This window comes from Oncorhynchus gorbuscha, unplaced genomic scaffold (assembly GCF_021184085.1).
Source record: "Oncorhynchus gorbuscha isolate QuinsamMale2020 ecotype Even-year unplaced genomic scaffold, OgorEven_v1.0 Un_scaffold_962, whole genome shotgun sequence".
NCBI classification, from domain to species: domain Eukaryota; kingdom Metazoa; phylum Chordata; class Actinopteri; order Salmoniformes; family Salmonidae; genus Oncorhynchus; species Oncorhynchus gorbuscha.
In genome coordinates, this window is record NW_025745897.1 from 200,001 (window position 1) to 223,438 (window position 23,438).

At 47.9% G+C, this 23,438-nt stretch overlaps 1 pseudogene; it reads right to left on the minus strand.

Annotated features, from left to right (window-relative positions):
• LOC124020875 overlaps nucleotides 1–23,438 on the minus strand; it is a 131,918-nt pseudogene that overhangs the window by 80,314 nt on the left and 28,166 nt on the right.

A 23,438-nucleotide genomic window follows, 5' to 3' on the forward strand; every position in this document is an offset into this window, starting at 1 on the left:
GCAGAGAGAGCCAGATAACCAGAGAGAGGCAGAGAGAACCAGATAACCAGAGAGAGGCAGAGAGAGGCAGAGAGAACCAGATAACCAGAGAGAGGCAGAGAGAACCAGATAACCAGAGAGAGGCAGAGAGAGGCAGAGAGAGGCAGAGAGAACCAGATAACCAGAGAGAGGCAGAGAGAACCAGATAACCAGAGAGAGGCAGAGAGAGGCAGAGAGAACCAGATAACCAGAGAGAGGCAGAGAGAGCCAGATAACCAGAGAGAGGCAGAGAGAGCCAGATAACCAGAGAGAGGCAGAGAGAGCCAGATAACCAGATAACCAGAGAGAGGCAGAGAGAGGCAGAGAGAGGCAGAGAGAGCCAGATAACCAGAGAGAGGCAGAGAGAGCCAGATAACCAGATAACCAGAGAGAGGCAGAGAGAACCAGATAACCAGAGAGAGGCAGAGAGAACCAGATAACCAGAGAGAGGCAGAGAGAGCCAGATAACCAGAGAGAGGCAGAGAGAGCCAGATAACCAGAGAGAGGCAGAGAGAGGCAGAGAGAGCCAGATAACCAGAGAGAGGCAGAGAGAGCCAGATAACCAGAGAGAGGCAGAGAGAGCCAGATAACCAGAGAGGCAGAGAGAACCAGATAACCAGAGAGAGGCAGAGAGAGGCAGAGAGAACCAGAGAGGCAGAGAGAACCAGATAACCAGAGAGACCCAGATAACCAGAGAGAGGCAGAGAGAGGCAGAGAGAACCAGATAACCAGAGAGAGGCAGAGAGAACCAGATAACCAGAGAGAGGCAGAGAGAACCAGATAACCAGAGAGAGGCAGAGAGAGGCAGAGAGAACCAGAGAGGCAGAGAGAGCCAGATAACCAGAGAGAGGCAGAGAGAACCAGATAACCAGAGAGAGGCAGAGAGAGCCAGATAACCAGAGAGAGGCAGAGAGAGGCAGAGAGAACCAGAGAGGCAGAGAGAGCCAGATAACCAGAGAGACCCAGATAACCAGAGAGAGGCAGAGAGAACCAGAGAGGACACCTGTAATACATAATGCTCCCCCCTCCCCCCATCAGTCTGCTTTCATCTGTGGGTTCAGAGGAGTAGCTGAACAACACACACTCAGCTTTCATTGGAGACTAGGGTGACAGGGTGAACCTCCATAGGGGTGATTATTAAACAGTCATTAAACAGTATTATAGTACCTCCATAGGCTATAGGGGTGATGTAGTCATTAAACAGTATTATAGTACCTCCATAGGGGTGATGTAGTCATTAAACAGTATTATAGTACCTCTATAGGGGTGATGTAGTCATTAAACAGTATTATAGTACCTCTATAGGGGTGATATAGTCATTAAACAGTATTATAGTACCTCCATAGGGGTGATGTAGTCATTAAACAGTATTATAGTACCTCCATAGGGGTGATGTAGTCATTAAACAGTATTATAGTACCTCCATAGGGGCGATGTAGTCATTAAACAGTATTATAGTACCTCTATAGGCTATAGGGGTGATGTAGTCATTAAACAGTATTATAGTACCTCCATAGGGGTGATGTAGTCATTAAACAGTATTATAGTACCTCCATAGGGGTGATGTAGTCATTAAACAGTATTATAGTACCTCCATAGGGGTGATGTAGTCATTAAACAGTATTATAGTACCTCCATAGGGGTGATGTAGTCATTAAACAGTATTATAGTACCTCCATAGGGGTGATATAGTCATTAAACAGTATTATAGTACCTCCATAGGGGTGATGTAGTCATTAAACAGTATTATAGTACCTCCATAGGGGTGATGTAGTCATTAAACAGTATTATAGTACCTCTATAGGGGTGATGTAGTCATTAAACAGTATTATAGTACCTCTATAGGGGTGATGTAGTCATTAAACAGTATTATAGTACCTCCATAGGGGTGATGTAGTCATTCATTCCCCTGTTGAACACGTAGATCATGGCATCATACAGCTGGTTGTCCCAACACATCTGGACCACCTGGATACACAGGGAGAGAACAGGTTACTACCTGAGTCTACAGACTTGACCTGCTGGTGATTGGAACAAGGTTAATGACAGTAGTAAATATCTAGAGGGAAGAGAGGAAACACTGACAGACATCCTGTCTCCCCTCCCGTCTCCCCTCCCGTCTCCCCTCCCGTCTCCCCTCCCGTCTCCCCTCCCGTCTCCCCTCCCGTCTCCCCTCCCGTCTCCCCTCCCGTCTCCCCTCCCGTCTCCCCTCCCGTCTCCCCCTCTCGTCTCCTCCCCTCTCCTCCCCCGTCTCCTCCCCCGTCTCCTCCCCCGTCTCCTCCCCGTCTCCTCTCCTCCTCCGTCTCCTCCTCCGTCTCCTCCTCCGTCTCCTCCCCCGTCTCCTCCCCCGTCTCCTCCCCTGTCTCCTCCCTACCTGTTGTATGTCGAGGCTGGTGATGTCCAGGTGTATCAGACAGTTCTCTACACTGTCCATCATGTTGTTATCCTGTAGGTGGGTCAGCAGGTCTCTCATGACGGGAGCGGTCACACAGCCCAGACGCTCCGACACGATGTAGGGTTCCAAACTCTCCAGGAAGACCCCCCGAGCCACACAGTTCTCCACCAGGCGGGTATATAGCTGGTTAAACAGTAGGTCTCTATCGGACCACAGAGAGAAGAGCATGATCATGGTACCAGTTCTCCACCAGGCGGGTATATAGCTGGTTAAACAGTAGGTCTCTATAGGACCACAGAGAGAAGAGCATGATCATGGTACCAGTTCTCCACCAGGTGGGTATATAGCTGGTTAAACAGTAGGTCCCTATCGGACCACAAAGACCAGTTCTCCACCAGGCGGGTATATAGCTGGTTAAACAGTAGGTCCCTATCGGACCACAGAGAGAAGAGCATGATCATGGTACCAGTTCTCCACCAGGCGGGTATATAGCTGGCTAAACAGAATGTTAAAACACCAGTCTCAACGTCAACAGTGAAGAGGCGACTTCAGGATGCTGGCCTTCTAGGCAGTGCAGGGTTGTGTATCGGAGGACGCATGACTTTTGCCCGTACGGGAATTGTAGCGATGAGACAAGATAGTAGCTACTAACAATTGGATACCACGAAATTGGGGAGAAAAAGAGGGTAAAATTCAAAAATAAAAATAAAAGATTAAGATGGGCAAAAGAACACAGACATTGGACAGAGGAACTCTGCCTAGAAGGCCAGCATCCCGGAGTCGCCTATTCACTGTTGAAGTTGAGACTGGTGTTTTGCGGGTACTATTTAATGAGGACTTGTGAGGCGTCTGTTTCGACAACTAGACACTAATGTACTTGTCCTCTTGCTCAGTTGTGCACCGGGGCCTCCCACTCCTCTTTCTATTCTGGTTAGGGCCAGTTTGTGCTGTTCTGTGAAGGGAGTAGTACACAGCGTTGTACGAGATCTTCAGTTTCTTGGCAATTTCTCGCATGGAATAGCCTTCATTTCTCAGAACAAGAATAGACTGACAACTTTCAGAAGAAAAGTCTTTGTTTCTGACCATTTTGAGCCTGTAATTGAACCCACAAATGCTGTGGCTCCAGATACTCAACTAGTCTAAAGGCCAGTTTTATTGCTTCTTTAATCAGAACAGAGGGTTTTCTAATTATTAGAGGGTTTTCTAATGATTAATTAGCCTTTTAAAATGATGAACTTGGATTAGCTAACACAACGTTCCCTTGGAACACAGGAATGATGGTTGCTGATAATGGGCCTCTATAAGCCTATGTAGATATTCCATAAAAATCTGCCGTTTCCAGCTACAATAGTCATTTACAACATTAACAACGTCTACACTGTACTTCTGATCAATTTGATGTTATTTTAAAATGGACCAATATTTAGCTTTTCTTCCAAAAACAAGGACATTTCTACGTGACCCCAAATATTTGAATGGTAGTGTATGTGTTATGGCTTTACACCCCCTGCTATATTGTGGATAAAGAGTTTACCGTCGAACAGAACACAGAGGGTGTTCTAGAATGGAAGCCTCTCCAACAAAATCCAGGTAGTAGAATCAGGAATTCCCCAGGGCAGTTGTCTAGGCCCATTACTTTTTTCAATCTTCACTAACGACCTGCTTTGAGTAAAGCCAGTGTGTCTATGTTTCCAGATGACTCAACACTATACATGTCAGCTACAACAGCGACTGAAATGACTGCAGCACTTAACAAAGAGTGTGTGGAAAGGAATAAGTTAGTCCTAAATATTTCTAAAACTAAAAGCATTGTAATTGGGACAAAATCATTCACTTAACCCTAAACCTCAACTAAATCTTGTAATAAATCATGTGGAAATTGAGCAAGTTGAGGTGACTAAACTGCTTGGAGTAACCCTGGATTGTAAAACTGTCATGGTCAAAACATATTGCTACAAAAGTCTGTCCATAATAAAGTGCTGCTCTTCCTTCTTAACAACACGATCAACAAGGCAGGTCCTACGAGCCCCAGTTTAGTCACATCTGGACTACTGTTCAGTCGTGTGGTCAGGTGCCACAAAGAGGGACTTAGGAAAATTGCAATTGGCTCAGAACAGAGCAGCACAGATGGACACAGACAGCTAATATGAATAATGTGCATGTCAATCTCTCCTGGCTGAAAGTGGAAGAGAGATGGACTTCATCACTACTTGTATTTATGTTGAATGCACAGAGCGGTCTGTCTAAACTACTGGCACACAGCTCGGACACCCATGCATCCCCACAAGACATGCCACCAGAGGTCTCTTCACAGTCCTCAAGTCCAGACTATGGGAGGTGCACAGTACTACATAGAGCCCTGACTACATGGAACTCTATTCTACAGTACTACATAGAGCCATGACTACATGGAACTCTATTCCACAGTAATACATAGAGCCATGACTACATGGAACTCTATTCCACAGTAATACATAGAGCCATGATTACATGGAACTCTATTCCACAGTACTACATAGAGCCATGATTACATGGAACTCTATTCCACAGTACTACATAGAGCCATGATTACATGGAACTCTATTCCACAGTAATACATAGAGCCATGATTACATGGAACTCTATTCCACAGTAATACATAGAGCCATGATTACATGGAACTCTATTCCACAGTACTACATACAGCCATGACTACATGGAACTCTATTCCACAGTAATACATAGAGCCATGATTACATGGAACTCTATTCCACAGTACTACATAGAGCCATGATTACATGGAACTCTATTCCACATCAGGTAACTGACACAAGCAGTAAAATTAGATAGAAAAAAACCAGACAAAAATACACCTTATGGAACAGCAGGGAATGTGAAGCGACACAAACATAGGCCCAGACACATGCACACGCACACGCACACGCGCACACACACACACACACACACACACACACACACACACACACACACACACACACACACACACACACATAGATTTAGTACTGTAGATATGTGGTAGTGGTGGAGTAGGGGCCTGAAGGCACACAGTATGTTGTGAAATCTGTGAATGTATTGTAATGTTTTTAAAATTGTATTAAAATTGGACCCCAGGAAGAGTAGCTGCTGCCTTGGCAGGAACTAATGGGGATCCATAATGAATACAAATGCTAGGAGGCTCTGAGGCAGGGATGGGACCATAATAGACTGATAATAGAATTCTCTGGAACCGGGACGGGATGGCAGTTCTTAAGTGAAGGAAGGAGCCTTTTAGTCCAGTCCGAGTGCAGCAGAGAGCAGAGTAGCAGCCCCTTCGGCACAGAGATGGACAGAGAAAGGAAGATCTTTCTCTCTCTCTCTCCAAACTAAGGCCGACCACCACAAAGGGTTACGAAAGAACAACTGAAAGCACTTTCCCACAGGAACAAACAGACTGAAAGCACGTTCCCACAGGAACAAACAGACTGAATGCACGTTCCCACAGGAACAAACTGAAAGCTCGTTCACACAGGAACAAACTGAAAGCTCGTTCACACAGGAACAAACTGAAAGCTCGTTCGCACAGGAACAAACTGAAAGCTCGTTCGCACAGGAACAAACTGAAAGCTCGTTCCCACAGGAACAAACAGACTGAAAGCTCGTTCCCACAGGAACAAACAGACTGAAAGCACGTTCACACAGGAACAAACTGAAAGCTCGTTCACACAGGAACAAACAGACTGAAAGCACGTTCCCACAGGAACAAACAGACTGAAAGCACGTTCCCACAGGAACAAACAGACTGAAAGCACGTTCCCACAGGAACAAACAGACTGAAAGCACGTTCCCACAGGAACAAACTGAAAGCACGTTCCCACAGGAACAAACTGAAAGCACGTTCCCACAGGAACAAACAGACTGAAAGCACGTTCACACAGGAACAAACTGACTGAAAGCACGTTCACACAGGAACAAACAGACTGAAAGCACGTTCACACAGGAACAAACAGACTGAAAGCACGTTCACACAGGAACAAACAGACTGAAAGCACATTCACACAGGAACAAACAGACTGAAAGCACGTTCACACAGGAACAAACAGACTGAAAGCACGTTCACACAGGAACAAACAGACTGAAAGCACGTTCACACAGGAACGAACAAACTGAAAGCACGTTCACACAGGAACAAACTGAAAGCACGTTCACACAGGAACAAACTGAAAGCACGTTCACACAGGAACAAACAGACTGAAAGCACGTTCACACAGGAACAAACAGACTGAAAGCTCGTTCACACAGGAACAAACTGAAAGCTCGTTCACACAGGAACAAACTGAAAGCTCGTTCACACAGGAACAAACAGACTGAAAGCACGTTCACACAGGAACAGACTGAAAGCACGTTCCCACAGGAACAAACTGACTGAAAGCACATTCCCACAGGAACAAACTGAAAGCTCGTTCACACAGGAACAAACAGACTGAAAGCACGTTCCCACAGGAACAAACAGACTGAAAGCACGTTCCCACAAGAACAAACAGACTGAAAGCACGTTCACACAGGAACAAACAGACTGAAAGCACGTTCACACAGGAACAGACTGAAAGCACGTTCGCACAGGAACAAACAGACTGAAAGCACGTTCCCACAGGAACAAACTGACTGAAAGCACGTTCCCACAGGAACTGACTGAAAGCACGTTCTCACAGGAACAAACTGAAAGCACGTTCACACAGGAACAAACTGACTGAAAACACGTTCCCACAGGAACAAACTGACTGAAAGCACGTTCACACAGGAACAAACTGACTGAAAGCACGTTCACACAGGAACAAACTGACTGAAAGCACGTTCACACAGGAACAAACTGAAAGCACGTTCCCACAGGAACAGACTGAAAGCACGTTCACACAGGAACAGACTGAAAGCACGTTCACACAGGAACAAACTGACTGAAAGCACGTTCCCACAGGAACAAACTGACTGAAAGCACGTTCACACAGGAACAAACTGACTGAAAGCACGTTCCCACAGCGGATTGACTCCCTTAGTTTATCGTTTGTTTGTCATTTTTAATGCAGTTAGTTTTATATGCGCTGAGTGATCTTTATTTTGTTTGACTGGGGTTCTCTTCAAGGGACAAAGCATTAAAGGGATATTTCAAAATTATTCTGCTTTATATTCATCAGCTCTCCAGCACCGCCCCAACATCAACATATGTGAAAATGCCTAGTTTCTATGTTTGGTAGTAAAACAACCAATTAGTAGGAAATGCCTAATCCAAATTGGTTAAAATCACATGATGCACACCGATGATGTCATTGGAAACACTCATCTTTCTCCATTTTCTTTAATACAAAGCGGAATAATTTTGAAATATCCCTTTAATGCACGCTTTGTCCCTTGAAGAGAAACCCAGTCAAACAAAATAAGGATCACTCAGCGCGTATGAAACTAACTGCATTAAGAATGACCCCTGGTGCCAGGAGATATCTCAGTTTGTTCTTTCATAACCTTTTGTGGAGGTCAGCCTTCCTTTTGAGAGAGAGATGACAATTTGTATTTTTTTATTTATTTATTGAACCTTTATTTAACTAGGCAAGTCAGTTTAGAATAAATTCTTATTGACAATGACGGCCTACCCCGGCCAAACCCGGACGACGCTGGGCCAATTACGCGCCGCCCTATGGGACTCCCAATCACAGCCGGTTGTGATATAGCCTGGAATCGAACCAGGGTCTGTAGTGATGCCTCTTGCAATGAGATGCAGTGCCTTAGACCTCTGCGCCACTCGAGAGCCCAAAGAGATAAAGAAAGATCTTCCTTTCTCTGTCCATCTCTGTGCCGAAGGGGCTGCTACTCTGCTCTGACTGGACTAAAAGGCTCCTTCCTTCACTTAAGAACTGCGGATGATATGAAGTTTAAAAAAATGTGAATTGTCCCTTTAATGAATAAGCTAGCAGAGTGCTGGGAATAGGCAACGCGAGGGCCATTAGACGTGATGTGTGTCTGTGTCTGTGTGTGCCTGTGTCTGTGTGTGCCTGTGTCTGTGTGTGCCTGTGTCTGTGTGTGCCTGTGTCTGTGTGTGCCTGTGTCTGTGTGTGCCTGTGTCTGTGTGTGCCTGTGTCTGTGTGTGCCTGTGTCTGTGTGTGCCTGTGTCTGTGTGTGTGATTGTGTGTGTCTGCGTGTGTCTGTGTCTGCGTGTGTCTGTGTGTGCGTGTGTCTGTGTGTGCGTGTGTCTGTGTGTGCGTGTGTCTGTGTCTGCGTGTGTCTGTGTGTGCGTGTGTCTGTGTGTGCGTGTGTCTGTGTGTGCGTGTGTCTGTGTGTGCGTGTGTCTGTGTGTGCGTGTGTCTGTGTGTGCGTGTGTCTGTGTGTGCGTGTGTCTGTGTGTGCGTGTGTCTGTGTGTGCGTGTGTCTGTGTGTGCGTGTGTCTGTGTGTGCGTGTGTCTGTGTGTGCGTGTGTCTGTGTGTGCGTGTGTCTGTGTGTGCGTGTGTCTGTGTGTGCGTGTGTCTGTGTGTGCGTGTGTCTGTGTGTGCGTGTGTCTGTGTGTGCGTGTGTCTGTGTGTGCGTGTGTCTGTGTGTGCGTGTGTCTGTGTGTGCGTGTGTCTGTGTGTGCGTGTGTCTGTGTGTGTGTCTTACGTCCTCTGCAGCTGCAGACAGTAATCTACCATGACAGGCACCATGTCCTACGGACAGAGAGAAAGAGAGGGATGGAGGGATGAAGGGAGGATGGAGAGAGCGAGAAAAAGAGAGAGATTAGCTACTCAACCCAGGCAGCCTAAGCACAAGGACAAGCCTTAAAGGCGAATGAAAGACAAGTTAAGGTCCCGAGCGTTGTCAAACTGAACCGTGGGACGGATTAACGTGTGTATCGTGAGGTGTGTGCGGTGTGTGTGTGTATAGGGTGTGTGTGTGTGTGTGTGTGTGTGCGTGTGTGCGTGTGTGTGTGCGTGCGCGTGTGTGTGCGTGCGTGTGCGTGTGTGTGCGTGTGTGTGCGTGTGTGCTCGTGTGCGCGTGTGTGTGCCTGTGTGTGCCTGTCTGTGTCTGTGTCTGTGTCTGTGTCTGTGTCTGTGTCTGTGTCTGTGTCTGTGTCTGTGTGTCTGTGTCTGTGTCTGTGTCTGTGTCTGTGTCTGTGTCTGTGTCTGTGTCTGTGTGTGTGTCTGTGTGTGTGTCTGTGTCTGTGTCTGTGTCTGTGTCTGTGTCTGTGTCTGTGTCTGTGTCTGTGTCTGTGTCTGTGTCTGTGTCTGTGTCTGTGTGTGTGTGTGTACCTGGAAATGTTGTTCCATCACCTGTATCTTGCCGTGTTCTGGACATTTCTTCACTGAGCGCTCCACATACTGGAACAGAATCTCTATCATCTGGAGAGGCAGTACAATCAATCAATCAAATTAGATAGATTTCTTTGTGGAGGGGGGGTGGAGGAGGGAAGGTAGGAAAGGAAGGGAGGAGGGAAGGATGGAAGAGGGATTCACCTTGTCTGCCACGACACCTTTCCTCTTTGCTGGGTCCCCAAACAGCCCTGGAAAAATAACAGACATTCACAGGACATCAACACAATGACTCAAAGCGTTGTGTGTTTTCACTTTAATAAGAAAAGAAAAATCTATGTAAAAACTCTGGTATTAAATGTATAACGGCCTCTGTGCCATCAGTGAAAAAGGCCTCCAACAGGAAGCGCTCAGAATGTAAAGTACTGCAGCGTATAAATGATTCAAGGACAAAACAGTGAAAACACCTGTCCTTTATAGTCCAGAAGAGGCCAGGCGTTCCACACAGTAGATCTCAGAGCTTCTGGAGCTGGTTTTCAGTTGGTATGACAACTGTAGCAGTGACATCATAGTGACGTTCTATTGATGTTCGATATCAAACTTGTCGTTGTGAACAAGTATTAAGACAAAAACGACAGGCCGCCCTGCCTCCAAAATAGAATAAAAAAGCTGTATTTTTAAACACCAATAAACCCATCCGTTTATACATTAATTTTTAGTAGATGTCGATCCAGAAAACCTGGCAACTAAAAACAACTTTCTTAACAATGTTTTTGATTGGTTTCTAGATTGTTAGCTAGCTTAGCTGGCTAGCCCGTTCAAATAATGACCATGTCATAGCTGACAAGCCAACTTATATTCATTATTACAGCTAAATAAACTCACAACAAGGCCATTATTTACACGTTAATGGCGAGCTAAATTACAGAAAATAGTTTACGGTTGTTGAGTGTGTCGTCGCGGTCTCAGTCAGGTAACCATGACTGAAGAATGGAGAGCGAGAGGGAGAGGCGGGGAACGGAGGGGGAGAGAAGGGGGGAGGAGAGGGGAGGAGGAGAGCGAGAGGAGGAGGAGAGCGAGAGGAGGAGGAGAGCGAGAGGGCGAGGAGGAGGGAGGGGAGGAGGAGAGCGAGAGGAGGAGGAGAGCGAGAGGGCGAGGAGGGGGAGGGGAGGAGGAGAGCGAGAGGGCGAGGAGGGGGAGGGGAACGGAGGAGGAGAGCGAGAGGAGGGGAACGGAGGAGAGAGAGGGGGAGAAGAGCAAGAGGGAGGAAGGGAGGGAACAGAGGAGGAGAGAAAAGAGGGGGGGGAAGGGAGAAGAAGAGGGAGAGGAGGGGAGGGGAGGGAGGAGGAGAGGGAGAGGAGACTATTCACCCAGTACAGCCTTGGCGGTGCCCTCATGGAAGGACCAGGCCAAGGACAGAGCCTCAACAAAACGTTCCTGTTTCAACAGACAGTCCACCCGCTGTGTGATAGAGAGAAAGAGTTAGAGTGAATGTCTCCAGCAGGACAGGTCCATTAAATCTCCCTCAGAGAGACACACAGGTCCATTAAATCTCCTCAGAGAGACACACAGGTCCATTAAATCCCCTCAGAGACACAGGTCCATTAAATCCCCCTCAGAGACACAGGTCCATTAAATCCCCCTCAGAGACACAGGTCCATTAACTCCCCATCAGAGAGAGACAGGTCCATTAACTCCCCCTCAGAGAGAGACAGGTCCATTAACTCCCCTCAGAGAGACAGGTCCATTAACTCCCCTCAGAGAGACAGGTCCATTAACTCCCCTCAGAGAGACAGGTCCATTAACTCCCCCTCAGAGAGACAGGTCCATTAACTCCCCTCAGAGAGACAGGTCCATTAACTCCCCTCAGAGAGACAGGTCCATTAACTCCCCTCAGAGAGACAGGTCCATTAACTCCCCTCAGAGAGACAGGTCCATTAACTCCCCCTCAGAGAGACAGGTCCATTAACTCCCCTCAGAGAGACAGGTCCATTAACTCCCCTCAGAGAGACAGGTCCATTAACTCCCCTCAGAGAGACAGGTCCATTAACTCCCCTCAGAGAGACAGGTCCATTAACTCCCCCTCAGAGAGACAGGTCCATTAACTCCCCCTCAGAGAGACAGGTCCATTAACTCCCCCTCAGAGAGACAGGTCCATTAACTCCCCCTCAGAGAGACAGGTCCATTAACTCCCCTCAGAGAGACAGGTCCATTAACTCCCCTCAGAGAGACAGGTCCATTAGCTCCCCCTCAGAGAGACAGGTCCATTAGCTCCCCTCAGAGAGACAGGTCCATTAACTCCCCTCAGAGAGACAGGTCCATTAACTCCCCTCAGAGAGACAGGTCCATTAACTCCCCTCAGAGAGAGACAGGTCCATTAAACCCCCTCAGAGAGACAGGTCCATTAACTCCCCATCAGAGAGACAGGTCCATTAACTCCCCCTCAGAGAGACAGGTCCATTAACTCCCCTCAGAGAGACAGGTCCATTAACTCCCCTCAGAGAGACAGGTCCATTAACTCCCCCTCAGAGAGACAGGTCCATTAACTCCCCTCAGAGAGACAGGTCCATTAACTCCCCTCAGAGACAGGTCCATTAACTCCCCTCAGAGAGAGACAGGTCCATTAAACCCCCCTCAGAGAGACAGGTCCATTAACTCCCCATCAGAGAGAGACAGGTATATTAACTCCCCCTCAGAGAGACAGGTCCATTAAACCTCCCTCAGAGAGACAGGTCCATTAAATCCCCCTCAGAGACACACAGGTAGAATGATATAATCGATAACCTTTAGTTTTAGACTGGTATGGTGGCAAGTCAGAGACAAACTTACCTCCCTCCAGTTCCTCAGAGTCAGGATGTGGGCTGACTGGAAGAGAGAAGGACTCAATTAGACAACGCTTGTGTTTCTACTTCAACTGCACACACACACACACACACACACACACACACACACATAGAGACACAGAGACACAGAGACACAGAGACACACACACACACACACACTTACCTTGGTCCCCAGTATCACCATCTGTCCTGCGTAGCTGCAGACAGACTGATAGCAGGCCTTCTCTCCTACTAGGGCCTAAAACACAACACTGTTAGTCTGGAGAGCAGAGGTCAAAGGCCAGGACACTGTTATTCAGAGTGAAAATCAACCATGACTGCTATTTCTCAATAATACTTTTAGATACAAATGTGGCAAACATATGCCAAGAATCCTGAACAAGACCTTCGTACGGATTCAATGATTATTTCAGGAAGATCCGAAGCGTCATGGTTATGTTGACTCTGAATGACTCCACGTAGTTATGGGAGACAGGTGGGAGGGAATCACTGGTGACCCCCCTGCTCCTTGATTGAACAGCTTCAGTTCCCCTGAAGAGACGCTCTCCTCTCTGGCTGCTTCTGATCCAGTGACGAGGACGTTGGTCCTGTGTGATTGGACAGAGCCAGCTGCTCTACAACAGGTAGACTGGTGATTAAAAGGTTTCATTCCAGGTAATGGTTTGTAACCTTCCCAGCTGGTTTCAACAGTTTGGTGTTTAGTAGTTGAGGTAACGGAGACTGATTCTTCAGGGGGATAAATTATCTTGTGCAACCTTTTCCCACTAGCCAGCCTAGTCCTGTACTGTCTGACCCTGCTCCCTAACCCTTAACCTTTGACCCATAAAACTTACCTGACACCCTCTACTACCACTGACCTCTAACCCCTCACCTGTGACATTTGCCAATGCCAGGTGAAGCCTTCCCCTCTACAGCTACTGACCTATGACCCCTTTTCCATGCCCTATCACCCCTACCACTTCCCTACCATTACTTCTCAACCCTAACTATCGATCCTACCCACCGCAACTTCTCTACCGTCACCTCTGACCCTGACCCCTGACCCTCACCAGTGCCTGGCTGACGTTTCCCCCCGTTGCCAGCGATTTAAAATGGCTGCTGTTGTAGACCAGCTGCACCTCAGCCACGTCCAAGCTCTCCAGCTCCTCCTGACTGGGTCGGTCCACCACACGCAGCTTCTCCCCACTGTCCATCACCACCAGGGTACGACTGTTGATCCACTGTGGAGGGGGAGGGGAAACACAATAGGTGAGTGGGTGTGAAAGAGCAAGAGAGACACAGAGAGAGAGAGAGACAAAGGGAGGCAGGGGGTGAAGGAGATGGATAATAACAGAGAGGCAGGGGGTGAAGGAGAGGGATAATAACAGAGAGGCAGGGGGTGAAGGAGAGGGATAATAACAGAGGCAGGGGGTGAAGGATGGGGATAATAACAGAGAGGCAGGGGGTGAAGGAGAGGAATAATAACAGAGAGGCAGGGGGTGAAGGAGAGGGATAATAACAGAGAGGCAGGGGGTGAAGGAGAGGGATAATAACAGAGAGGCAGGGGGTGAAGGAGAGGGATAATAACAGAGAGGCAGGGGTGAAGGAGAGGGATAATAACAGAGAGGCAGGGGGTGAAGGAGAGGGATAATAACAGAGAGGCAGGGGGTGAAGGAGAGGGATAATAACAGAGAGGCAGGGGGTGAAGGAGAGGGATAATAACAGAGAGGCAGGGGTGAAGGAGAGGGATAATAACAGAGAGGCAGGGGGTGAAGGAGAGGGATAATAACAGAGAGGCAGGGGGTGAAGGAGAGGGATAATAACAGAGAGGCAGGGGGTGAAGGAGGGGGATAATAACAGAGAGGCAGGGGGTGAAGGAGAGGGATAATAACAGAGAGGCAGGGGGTGAAGGAGAGGGATAATAACAGAGAGGCAGAGCCAGAAAGCGCGACAGAACAAGGCGACAGAGAGAGACCTTGGCTGTGTTCAAAACTGTGACGTATCATGAGTAAATTGTGACTGTCTTGACATATAATACTGAGTAGTTATTTATAATGCAAGGTTCTTTGTAGATCAGTCAGTCTTGACTAAAAATGTCAAATCAGCTGCGACGTCAAACACGCCCATTCAGTAAGGATATACGAGGAAGGAACGGAGAAGAGCAGAGGTTTAAACAAAGAAGAGATGTGGCCTGTAAAGAAAGACGGATCCTGAAGTGACATCATGTGGCACTTACATTCAGACTGATGATGTCACAGTTCAGCTGCAGATGTCTTTGCTTGATGACATGGATGGTTCCGGTCTCATCCTTCTTCACCTGGACACAAACAGTCAGTCAGTCAACAGGACAGTAAGGTTTACAACAACAACAAAAAAAATATATTGTTATTGTTTACTAAACATGGAATAATGGTAACCAGGAAGTAAACAGGAAGTGAGGTGTTACCAGCAGGAAGTGTACGGTGTCTCCTCTGCAGAATGCCAGGACGGGGTTGACCACCTTCTGAACGGGGACAAACTGCCAGGCCAGCTGGGGAACACTGGTTGGGTCCGTCTGCAACATCAACAACAATAGACAGGTCTTATTCATCAGTGTCCCAAATGGCACCCTATTCCCTATATAGTGCACTACTGTAGACCAGGGTGCCATTTCTAGCCGTTCCAATACGACAGCCAATCCACGGTGACTACTGTGGTGTATAAAACGGTTGCCAGGGTGTAGAGTGTATCAGCGAGGTGGGTGCTACAGACTGGTGGAGGATGAGGTGAATAACCCTCATACAAAGAACCTAAACAAATGCCCAGGGTTTGTTGGAACAAAAGGGTTCTCCAACAATGTCCTCCAGCCTTTACAAAATCAGCGTCCTTTATATTCTCTCTGCCTGCTGTATGTGAACAAAACCTTATTACTGGCACTACCACAGTGTATGATGAAGACTGATGTACTTTAATCAGTTCAGCAAATAGCTGAATCTTTAAACAATGAATAGAAATTACAGGGCCTTTCTCCTGCTCTGTTCCTAGCCAGGCAGCGTCTATTGTGCCCCCCCAAGCCTCCAATCTCCTGTTATGTCCCTAGCCAGGCAGCGTCTATAGTGCCCCCCAGCCTCCAATCTCCTGCTCTGTTCCTAGCCAGGCAGCGTCTATAGTAACCCCCCCCCCCCCCCCCCCCCCAGCCTCCAATCTCCTGTTCCGTTCCTAGCAGTAGCTAGACATGTTATGATTGTGACATTCAATAAAGGCTTAGAGATGAGTTTATAAAAACATTATGGGTCTTTAGCGCCGTTCTATAGTGAGGCAAAAGCCCATTAGAGCAAGCAACAGGGAAGAGGTCACAGAGAGGGTGGGAAGGAGAGCGGGAGAGGGAGAAGAGAGGTCAGAGAAGGATACCTAGAGAGAGGAAGGAGAGCGGGAGAGGGAGAAGAGAGGTCAGAGAAGGATAACGAGAGAGAGAGGAAGAGTTGTGAGGGAGAAGAGAGGTCAGAGAAGGATAACGAGAGAGAGAGAGAGGAAGAGTTGTGAGGGAGAAGAGGTCAGAGAAGGATAACTAGAGAGAGGAAGGAGAGCGGGAGAGGGAGAAGAGAGGTCAGAGAAGGATAACGAGAGAGAGGGGAAGAGTTGTGAGGGAGAAGAGGTCAGAGAAGGATAACTAGAGAGAGGAAGGAGAGCGGGAGAGGGAGAAGAGGTCAGAGAAGGATAACGAGAGAGAGGAAGGAGAGCGGGAGAGGGAGAAGAGAGGTCAGAGAAGGATAACGAGAGAGAGAGGGAGGGTTGTGAGAGAGAAGAGGTCAGAGAAGGATAACTAGAGAGAGGAAGGAGAGCGGGAGAGGGAGAAGAGGTCAGAGAAGGATAACTAGAGAGAGGAAGGAGAGCGGGAGAGGGAGAAGAGAGGTCAGAGAAGGATAACGAGAGAGAGAGGGAGGGTTGTGAGGGAGAAGAGAGGTCAGAGAAGGATAACGAGAGAGAGAGGAAGAGTTGTGAGGGAGAAGAGAGGTCAGAGAAGGATAACGAGAGAGAGGGGAAGAGTTGTGAGGGAGAAGAGGTCAGAGAAAGATAACTAGAGAGAGGAAGGAGAGCGGGAGAGGGAGAAGAGAGGTCAGAGAAGGATAACGAGAGAGAGGGGAAGAGTTGTGAGGGAGAAGAGAGGTCAGAGAAGGATAACGAGAGAGAGAGGAAGAGTTGTGAGGGAGAAGAGAGGTCAGAGAAGGATAACGAGAGAGAGAGAGAGGAAGAGTTGTGAGGGAGAAGAGAGGTCAGAGAAGGATAACGAGAGAGAGAGGGAGGGTTGAGGGAGAAGAGAGGTCAGAGAAGGATAACGAGAGAGAGGAGGAGTTGTGAGGGAGAAGAGAGGTCAGAGAAGGATAACGAGAGAGAGAGGAAGAGTTGTGAGGGAGAAGAGAGGTCAGAGAAGGATAACGAGAGAGAGAGGAGGAGTTGTCAGGGAGAAGAGAGGTCAGAGAAGGATAACGAGAGAGAGAGGAAGAGTTGTGAGGGAGAAGAGAGGTCAGAGAAGGATAACGAGAGAGAGAGGAAGAGTTGTGAGGGAGAAGAGAGGTCAGAGAAGGATAACGAGAGAGAGAGGAAGAGTTGAGGGAGAAGAGAGGTCAGAGAAGGATAACGAGAGAGAGAGGAAGAGTTGTGAGGGAGAAGAGAGGTCAGAGAAGGATTGTGAGGGAGAGAGAGAGGAAGAGTTGTGAGGGAGAAGAGAGGTCAGAGAAGGATAACGAGAGAGAGAGGAAGAGTTGTGAGGGAGAAGAGAGGTCAGAGAAGGATAACGAGAGAGAGAGGAAGAGTTGTGAGGGAGAAGAGAGGTCAGAGAAGGATAACGAGAGAGAGAGGAAGAGTTGTGAGGGAGAAGAGAGGTCAGAGAAGGATAACGAGAGAGAGAGGAGGGTTGTGAGGGAGAAGGAGGTCAGAGAAGGATAACGAGAGAGAGGGAGGGTTGTGAGGGAGAGAGAGGAAGAGAAGGATAACGAGAGAGAGAGGGAGGGTTGTGAGGGAGAGGGAGAAGAGAAGGATAACGAGAGAGAGGGAGGGTTGTGAGGGAGAGGGAGAAGAGAAGGATAACGAGAGAGAGAGGAAGGGTTGTGAGGGAGAAGAGAGGTCAGAGAAGGATAACGAGAGAGAGGGAGGGTTGTGAGGGAGAAGAGAGGTCAGAGAAGGATAACGAGAGAGAGAGGGAGGGTTGTGAGGGAGAAAGAGGTCAGAGAAGGATAACGAGAGAGAGAGGGAGGGTTGTGAGGGAGAAGAGAGGTCAGAGAAGGATAACGAGAGAGAGAGGGAGGGTTGTGAGGGAGAAGAGAGGTCAGAGAAGGATAACGAGTGAGAGGAGGGTTGTGAGGGAGAAGAGAAGGATAACGAGAGAGAGAGGGAGGGTTGTGAGGGAGAAGAGAGGCCAGAGAAGGATAACGAGAGAGAGAGGGAGGGTTGTGAGGGAGAAGAGAGGGAGGGTTGTGAGGGAGAAGAGAGGTCAGAGAAGGATAACGAGAGAGAGAGGGAGGGTTGTGAGGGAGAGGGAGAAGAGAAGGATAACGAGAGAGAGAGGGAGGGTTGTGAGGGAGAAGAGATGGAGGGTTGTGAGGGAGAAGAGAGGTCAGAGAAGGATAACGAGAGAGAGAGGGAGGGTTGTGAGGGAGAGGGAGAAGAGAAGGATAACGAGAGAGAGATGGAGGAGAAGAGAGGTCAGGGAAGGATAACGAGAGAGAGATGGAGGGTTGTGAGGGAGAGGGAGAAGAGAAGGATAACGAGAGAGAGAGGGAGGGTTGTGAGGGAGAAGAGGGGATAACGAGAGAGAGAGAGAGGGAGGGTTGTGAGGGAGAAGAGAGGTCAGAGAAGGATAACGAGAGAGAGAGGGAGGGTTGTGAGGGAGAGGGAGAAGAGAAGGATAACGAGAGAGAGAGGGAGGGTTGTGAGGGAGAAGAGGGGATAACGAGAGAGAGAGAGGGAGGGTTGTGAGGGAGAGGGGGAAAGACCCAGATGAGAGAAGAGGTACCTTGCCATAGGGAAATGTCATCCACACTTTGAGAGAAGGTTTCAGTCCGATCACTAGAATCTGAAAGGAACAAGCTCGTGTTGGATTGAAAACAGACAAATATTGTCAATGGAATTGAAGAGTAGAACAAAAATAACAATAACAATGTTAACTGTAGAGTGTCAATGTAGTGTGGAGTGTATAGGGTGTAGTGTGTAGTGTATAGTGTGTAGGGTGAAGTGTGTAGGGTAGTGTGTAGGGTATAGTGTGTAGGGTATAGTGTGTAGGGTATATTGTGTAGGGTGTAGTGTGTAGGGTGTAGTGTGTAGGGTGTAGTGTGTAGGGTGTAGGGTATAGTGTGTAGGGTATAGTGTGTAGGGTATAGTGTGTAGGGTATAGTGTGTAGGGTATAGTGTGTAGTGTGTAGGGTGTAGGGTGTAGTGTGTAGTGTGTAGGGTATAGGGTATAGGATGTAGTGTGTAGGGTGTAGTGTGTAGGGTGTAGTGTGTAGTGTGTAGTGTGTAGGGTGTAGTGTGTAGTGTGTAGTGTGTAGGGTGTAGGGTGTAGGGTGTAGGGTGTAGGGTGTAGTGTGTAGTGTGTAGTGTGTAGTGTGTAGGGTGTAGTGTGTAGTGTATAGGATGTAGTGTGTAGGGTGTAGTGTGTAGGATATAGTGTGTAGTGTATAGTGTGTAGGGTATAGTGTGTAGGGTATGGTGTAGTGAATAGGGTGTAGTGTGTAGGGTGTAGTGTGTAGTGTGTAGGGTGTAGGGTGTAGTGTGTAGGGGTAGTGTGTAGGGTGTAGTGTGTAGGGTGTAGTGTGTAGGGTGTAGTGTGTAGGGTGTAGTGTGTAGTGTAGGGTGTAGGGTATAGTGTGTAGTGTGTAGTGTATAGTGTAGGGTGTAGTGTGTAGTGTGTAGTGTGTAGGGTGTAGTGTGTAGTGTGTAGTGTGTAGGATTCAGCTGCAGGGCTGTTAATTCTTTAGCAGATGGTCAGGGGTCCAGAACATAATTACAGATCATTTGTAGACTGCAAATTGACCGCAAGAAGCCCAAACAGATATAACATGACTTAAACATCATCATTCAAACCTTGCTTACATTTTTAATACGATCACGTACACTCTGTGACCAGTTTATTAGGTAACCTATCTAGTACTGGGTCAGACCCCCCCCCCCCTCCCTTTAACTCCAGAACAGCCTAACGCGTGGCAGGAATAGGGACCCTAACGTGGCAGGAATAGGGTGGCAGGAATAGGGACCCTAACGCGTGGCAGGAATAGGGAATAGGGGACCCTAACGCGTGGCAGGAATAGGGACCCTAACGCGTGGCAGGAATAGTGGTTAGAGTGTAGAGGCGGCAGGGTAGCCTAGTGGTTAGAGTGTAGAGGCGGCAGGGTAGCCTAGTGGTTAGAGCGTTGGACTAGTAACCGGAAGGTTGCAAGTTCGAATCCCGAGCTGACATGGTACAAATCTGCCGTTCTGCCCCTGAACAGGCAGTTAACCCACTGTTCCTCGGCCGTCATTGAAAATAAGAATTTGTTCTAAACTGACTTGCCTAGTTAAATCAAATCAAATAAAATAAATAAAAACACTAGAGTTTGTCGTGCGTGAAAAGCCCAGTCAGTTTCTGACATCCTGGAACCGATGATCTCACCACGTCGCTCTCGGTTGTTTAGACCATTCTAACGTTCAATCCAACAGTGCCTTGATGCCTGCTTTATATAGCAAGCCATATGACTCACTGTCTGTAGGAGCAAACCATTTTGGTGAACAGGGGGGTGTACCTAATAAACTGACCACTCAGTGTATCCCTCTCTCTATTATGCGTGGGAATACTAGGGAACATATTTCCAAAATTAAAATCATTTGGAACTGATTTGCTGGTGATTTTTTTTTGTTGTTCAACAATAAAATATTTTAATAAAAATAAGTTGTTTTTTTGACCAGAAAACAAGGGGGTCAAATAATTGTCGCCAGTTGGGTAAACGTGGTACAGGGTTTACCTTAGTAAGAGAGGCCATGGCCAGGAGAGAGTACTGTGTGATGGGGTGATCCTTCAGGTCCGGGGCGGTAAGGAGAGGCTCCACATTACACACCTCTCCCTTAGAGCCACTGAACAGACAACGAGACTCACATGTACGCATCCCCATCAACCTCCTAGACGCAGAGAAAGAGAGAGAGAGAGAGAGGAGGGGGGAAGAGAGGAGGAGAGAGAGAGAGAGAGAGAGGAGGGAAAGGGGTGGAGGAGAGCAGAGACAGAGACAGGAGGGAGGGGAGAGGAGGGAGAGAGAAGAGGGAGGAGAGAGAAACAGAGGAGGGGGGGAAAGGGAGGTGGAGAAGAGAGAGAGACAGAAGAGAGGAGGGAGGAGAGGAGGAGGAGGGGAGAGAGAGAAGAGCGAGGAGGGGGAGAGAGAAGAGCGAGGAGGGGGAGAGAGAAGAGCGAGGAGGGGGAGAGAGAAGAGCGAGAAGAGCGAGGAGCGAGGGGAGAGAGAGAAGAGCGAGGAGGGGAGAGAGAAGAGGAGGGGGGAGAGAGAAGAGCGAGGAGGGGAGAGAGAAGAGCGAGGAGGGGGAGAGAGAAGAGCGAGGAGGGGAGAGAGAGAAAGAGCGAGGAGGGGAGAGAGAGAAGAGCGAGGAGAGGAAGAGAGGAGAGAAGAGAAGAGCGAGGAGGGAGAGAGAGAAGAGCGAGGAGGGGAGAGAGAGAAGAGCGAGGAGGGGAGAGAGAGAAGAGAGGAGGGGAGAGAGAGAAGAGCGAGGAGGGGAGAGAGAGAAGAGCGAGGAGGGGGAGAGAGAGAAGAGCGAGGAGGGAGGGAAGAGCGAGGAGAGAGAAGAGCGAGGAGGGGAGAGGAGAAGAGCGAGGAGGGGAGAGAGAGAAGAGCGAGGAGGGGAGAGAGAAGAGCGAGGAGGGAGAGAGAGAAGAGCGAGGAGGGGAGAGAGAGAAGAGCGAGGAGGGAGAGAGAGAAGAGCGAGGAGGAGGAGAGAGAAGAGCGAGGAGGGGGAGAGAGAACAAAACAACTAAAGATATAAAAAAACAAGCTCCTCACAGACTAACAAAATAAACAGAACTCCAGTCCCAAAGTAGGACTGTGGTTCATTAGAACAATATTGAATATCCTATTTCCCTCACATTCTGACATACACACACGCCGTACAGAACAGAGTGGATGAGTCCCAAATCGCACCCTATGGGCCCTGGTCAGATGTAGTGCACTTTATAGGGAGCCATTTGGGACACACAGCCTTAGAGAAGCCAGAAAACCAAAAAAGTACTTCTCCCCCCATTTCCATTCATCTGACCTGAATAAGAGAGACGGCTTTGTATAATAATGTCAAACAGAGCAGGGGTCATTCTGTCTCACTGTAATACCTCATTACACACACACACATATACACACACACACGCACACACACACACACACACACACACTCCCTGTCTCGCTGTAATACCTCATTACACACACACACATATACACACACACACACACACACACTCCCTGTCTCGCTGAAATACCTCATTACACACACACACACACGCACACACACACACACACACACTCCCTGTCTCGCTGAAATACCTCATTACACACACACACACACTCCCTGTCTCGCTGAAATACCTCATTACACACACACACATATACACACACACACACGCACACACTCCCTGTCTCGCTGAAATACCTCATTAAAATAATGTACTGTTAGACTGTGGTTAAAGACAGTGACAGGGGTGCATGAATGTATAGGAAGACCATGTGAGGGTCCTAAATAAACTACAGAGCCTTCAGAAAGTCTTCACACCCCTCGACTTCCTACCACATCCTGTTGTGTTACAGCCTGAATTTAAAATGGACTACATTTACATGTTTGTCACAATACCACATAATGTCAAAGTGGATTTTTATTTTTTATTATTCTTTTTACTAATGAATTTAACATGAAAAGCTGAAATGTTTGGAGTCAACAAGTAATCAACCCCTTTGTTATTGCAAGCCGAAATAAGTACTGGAGTAAAAATGTGCACCAACAAGTCCCATAAGTTGCAATCGTAGTGTGTACCTCATCTCTGTACCCATACTCATACAATTATCTGTAAGGTCCCTTCAGTCGAGCAAAGAATTTCAAACACAGATTCAACCACAAAGACCAGGGAGGTTTTCCAATGCCTCGCAAAGAAGAGCACCTATTGGTAGATGGGTGAAACAAATAAGACATTAAATATTCCTTTCAGCATGGTGAAGTTAATAATTACAATATGGATGGTGTCACTACAAAGATACAGGCATCCTTTCTAACTCAGTTGCTGGAGAGGAAGGAAACTGCTCAGGGATTTCACCATGAGGCCAATGGTGACTTTAAACGGTTACAGAGGTTAATGGCTGTGTTAGGAGAAAACTGAGGATGGGTCAACAACATCGTAGTTACTCCACAATAATAACCTAATTGAGTGAAAAGGAAGCCTGTACAGAATACAAATATTACAAAACATGCATCCTGTTTGAAACAAGGCACTAAAGTAATACTGCAAAAAAAAGACACATTGCTTTAAAATATGGAGAGTGGTACTCAGTATAGTGGTGGCTGCATCATGTTATGAGTACGCTTGTCATCTTTCAGGATACACCCATAAATCTAATGTAGCTAAGCACAGGCAAAATCCAAGAGGATAACCTGGTTCAGTCTGCTTTCCACCAGACACTGGGAGATGAATTCCGTCCACAACCGCCCACACCAGACGTTAACTCTAACCTCACACGACCCTAACTCTAAACTAACCCAACCCTAACCCTAACCTCACCCGACCCTAACTCTAACCTCACCCGACCCTAATTCTAACCTCACCCGACCCTAATTCTAACCTCACCCGACCCTAACTCTAACCTCACCCGACCCTAACTCTAACCTCACCCGACCCTAACTCTAACCTCACCCGACCCTAACTCTAACCTCACCCGACCCCAACTCTAACCTCACCCGACCCCAACTCT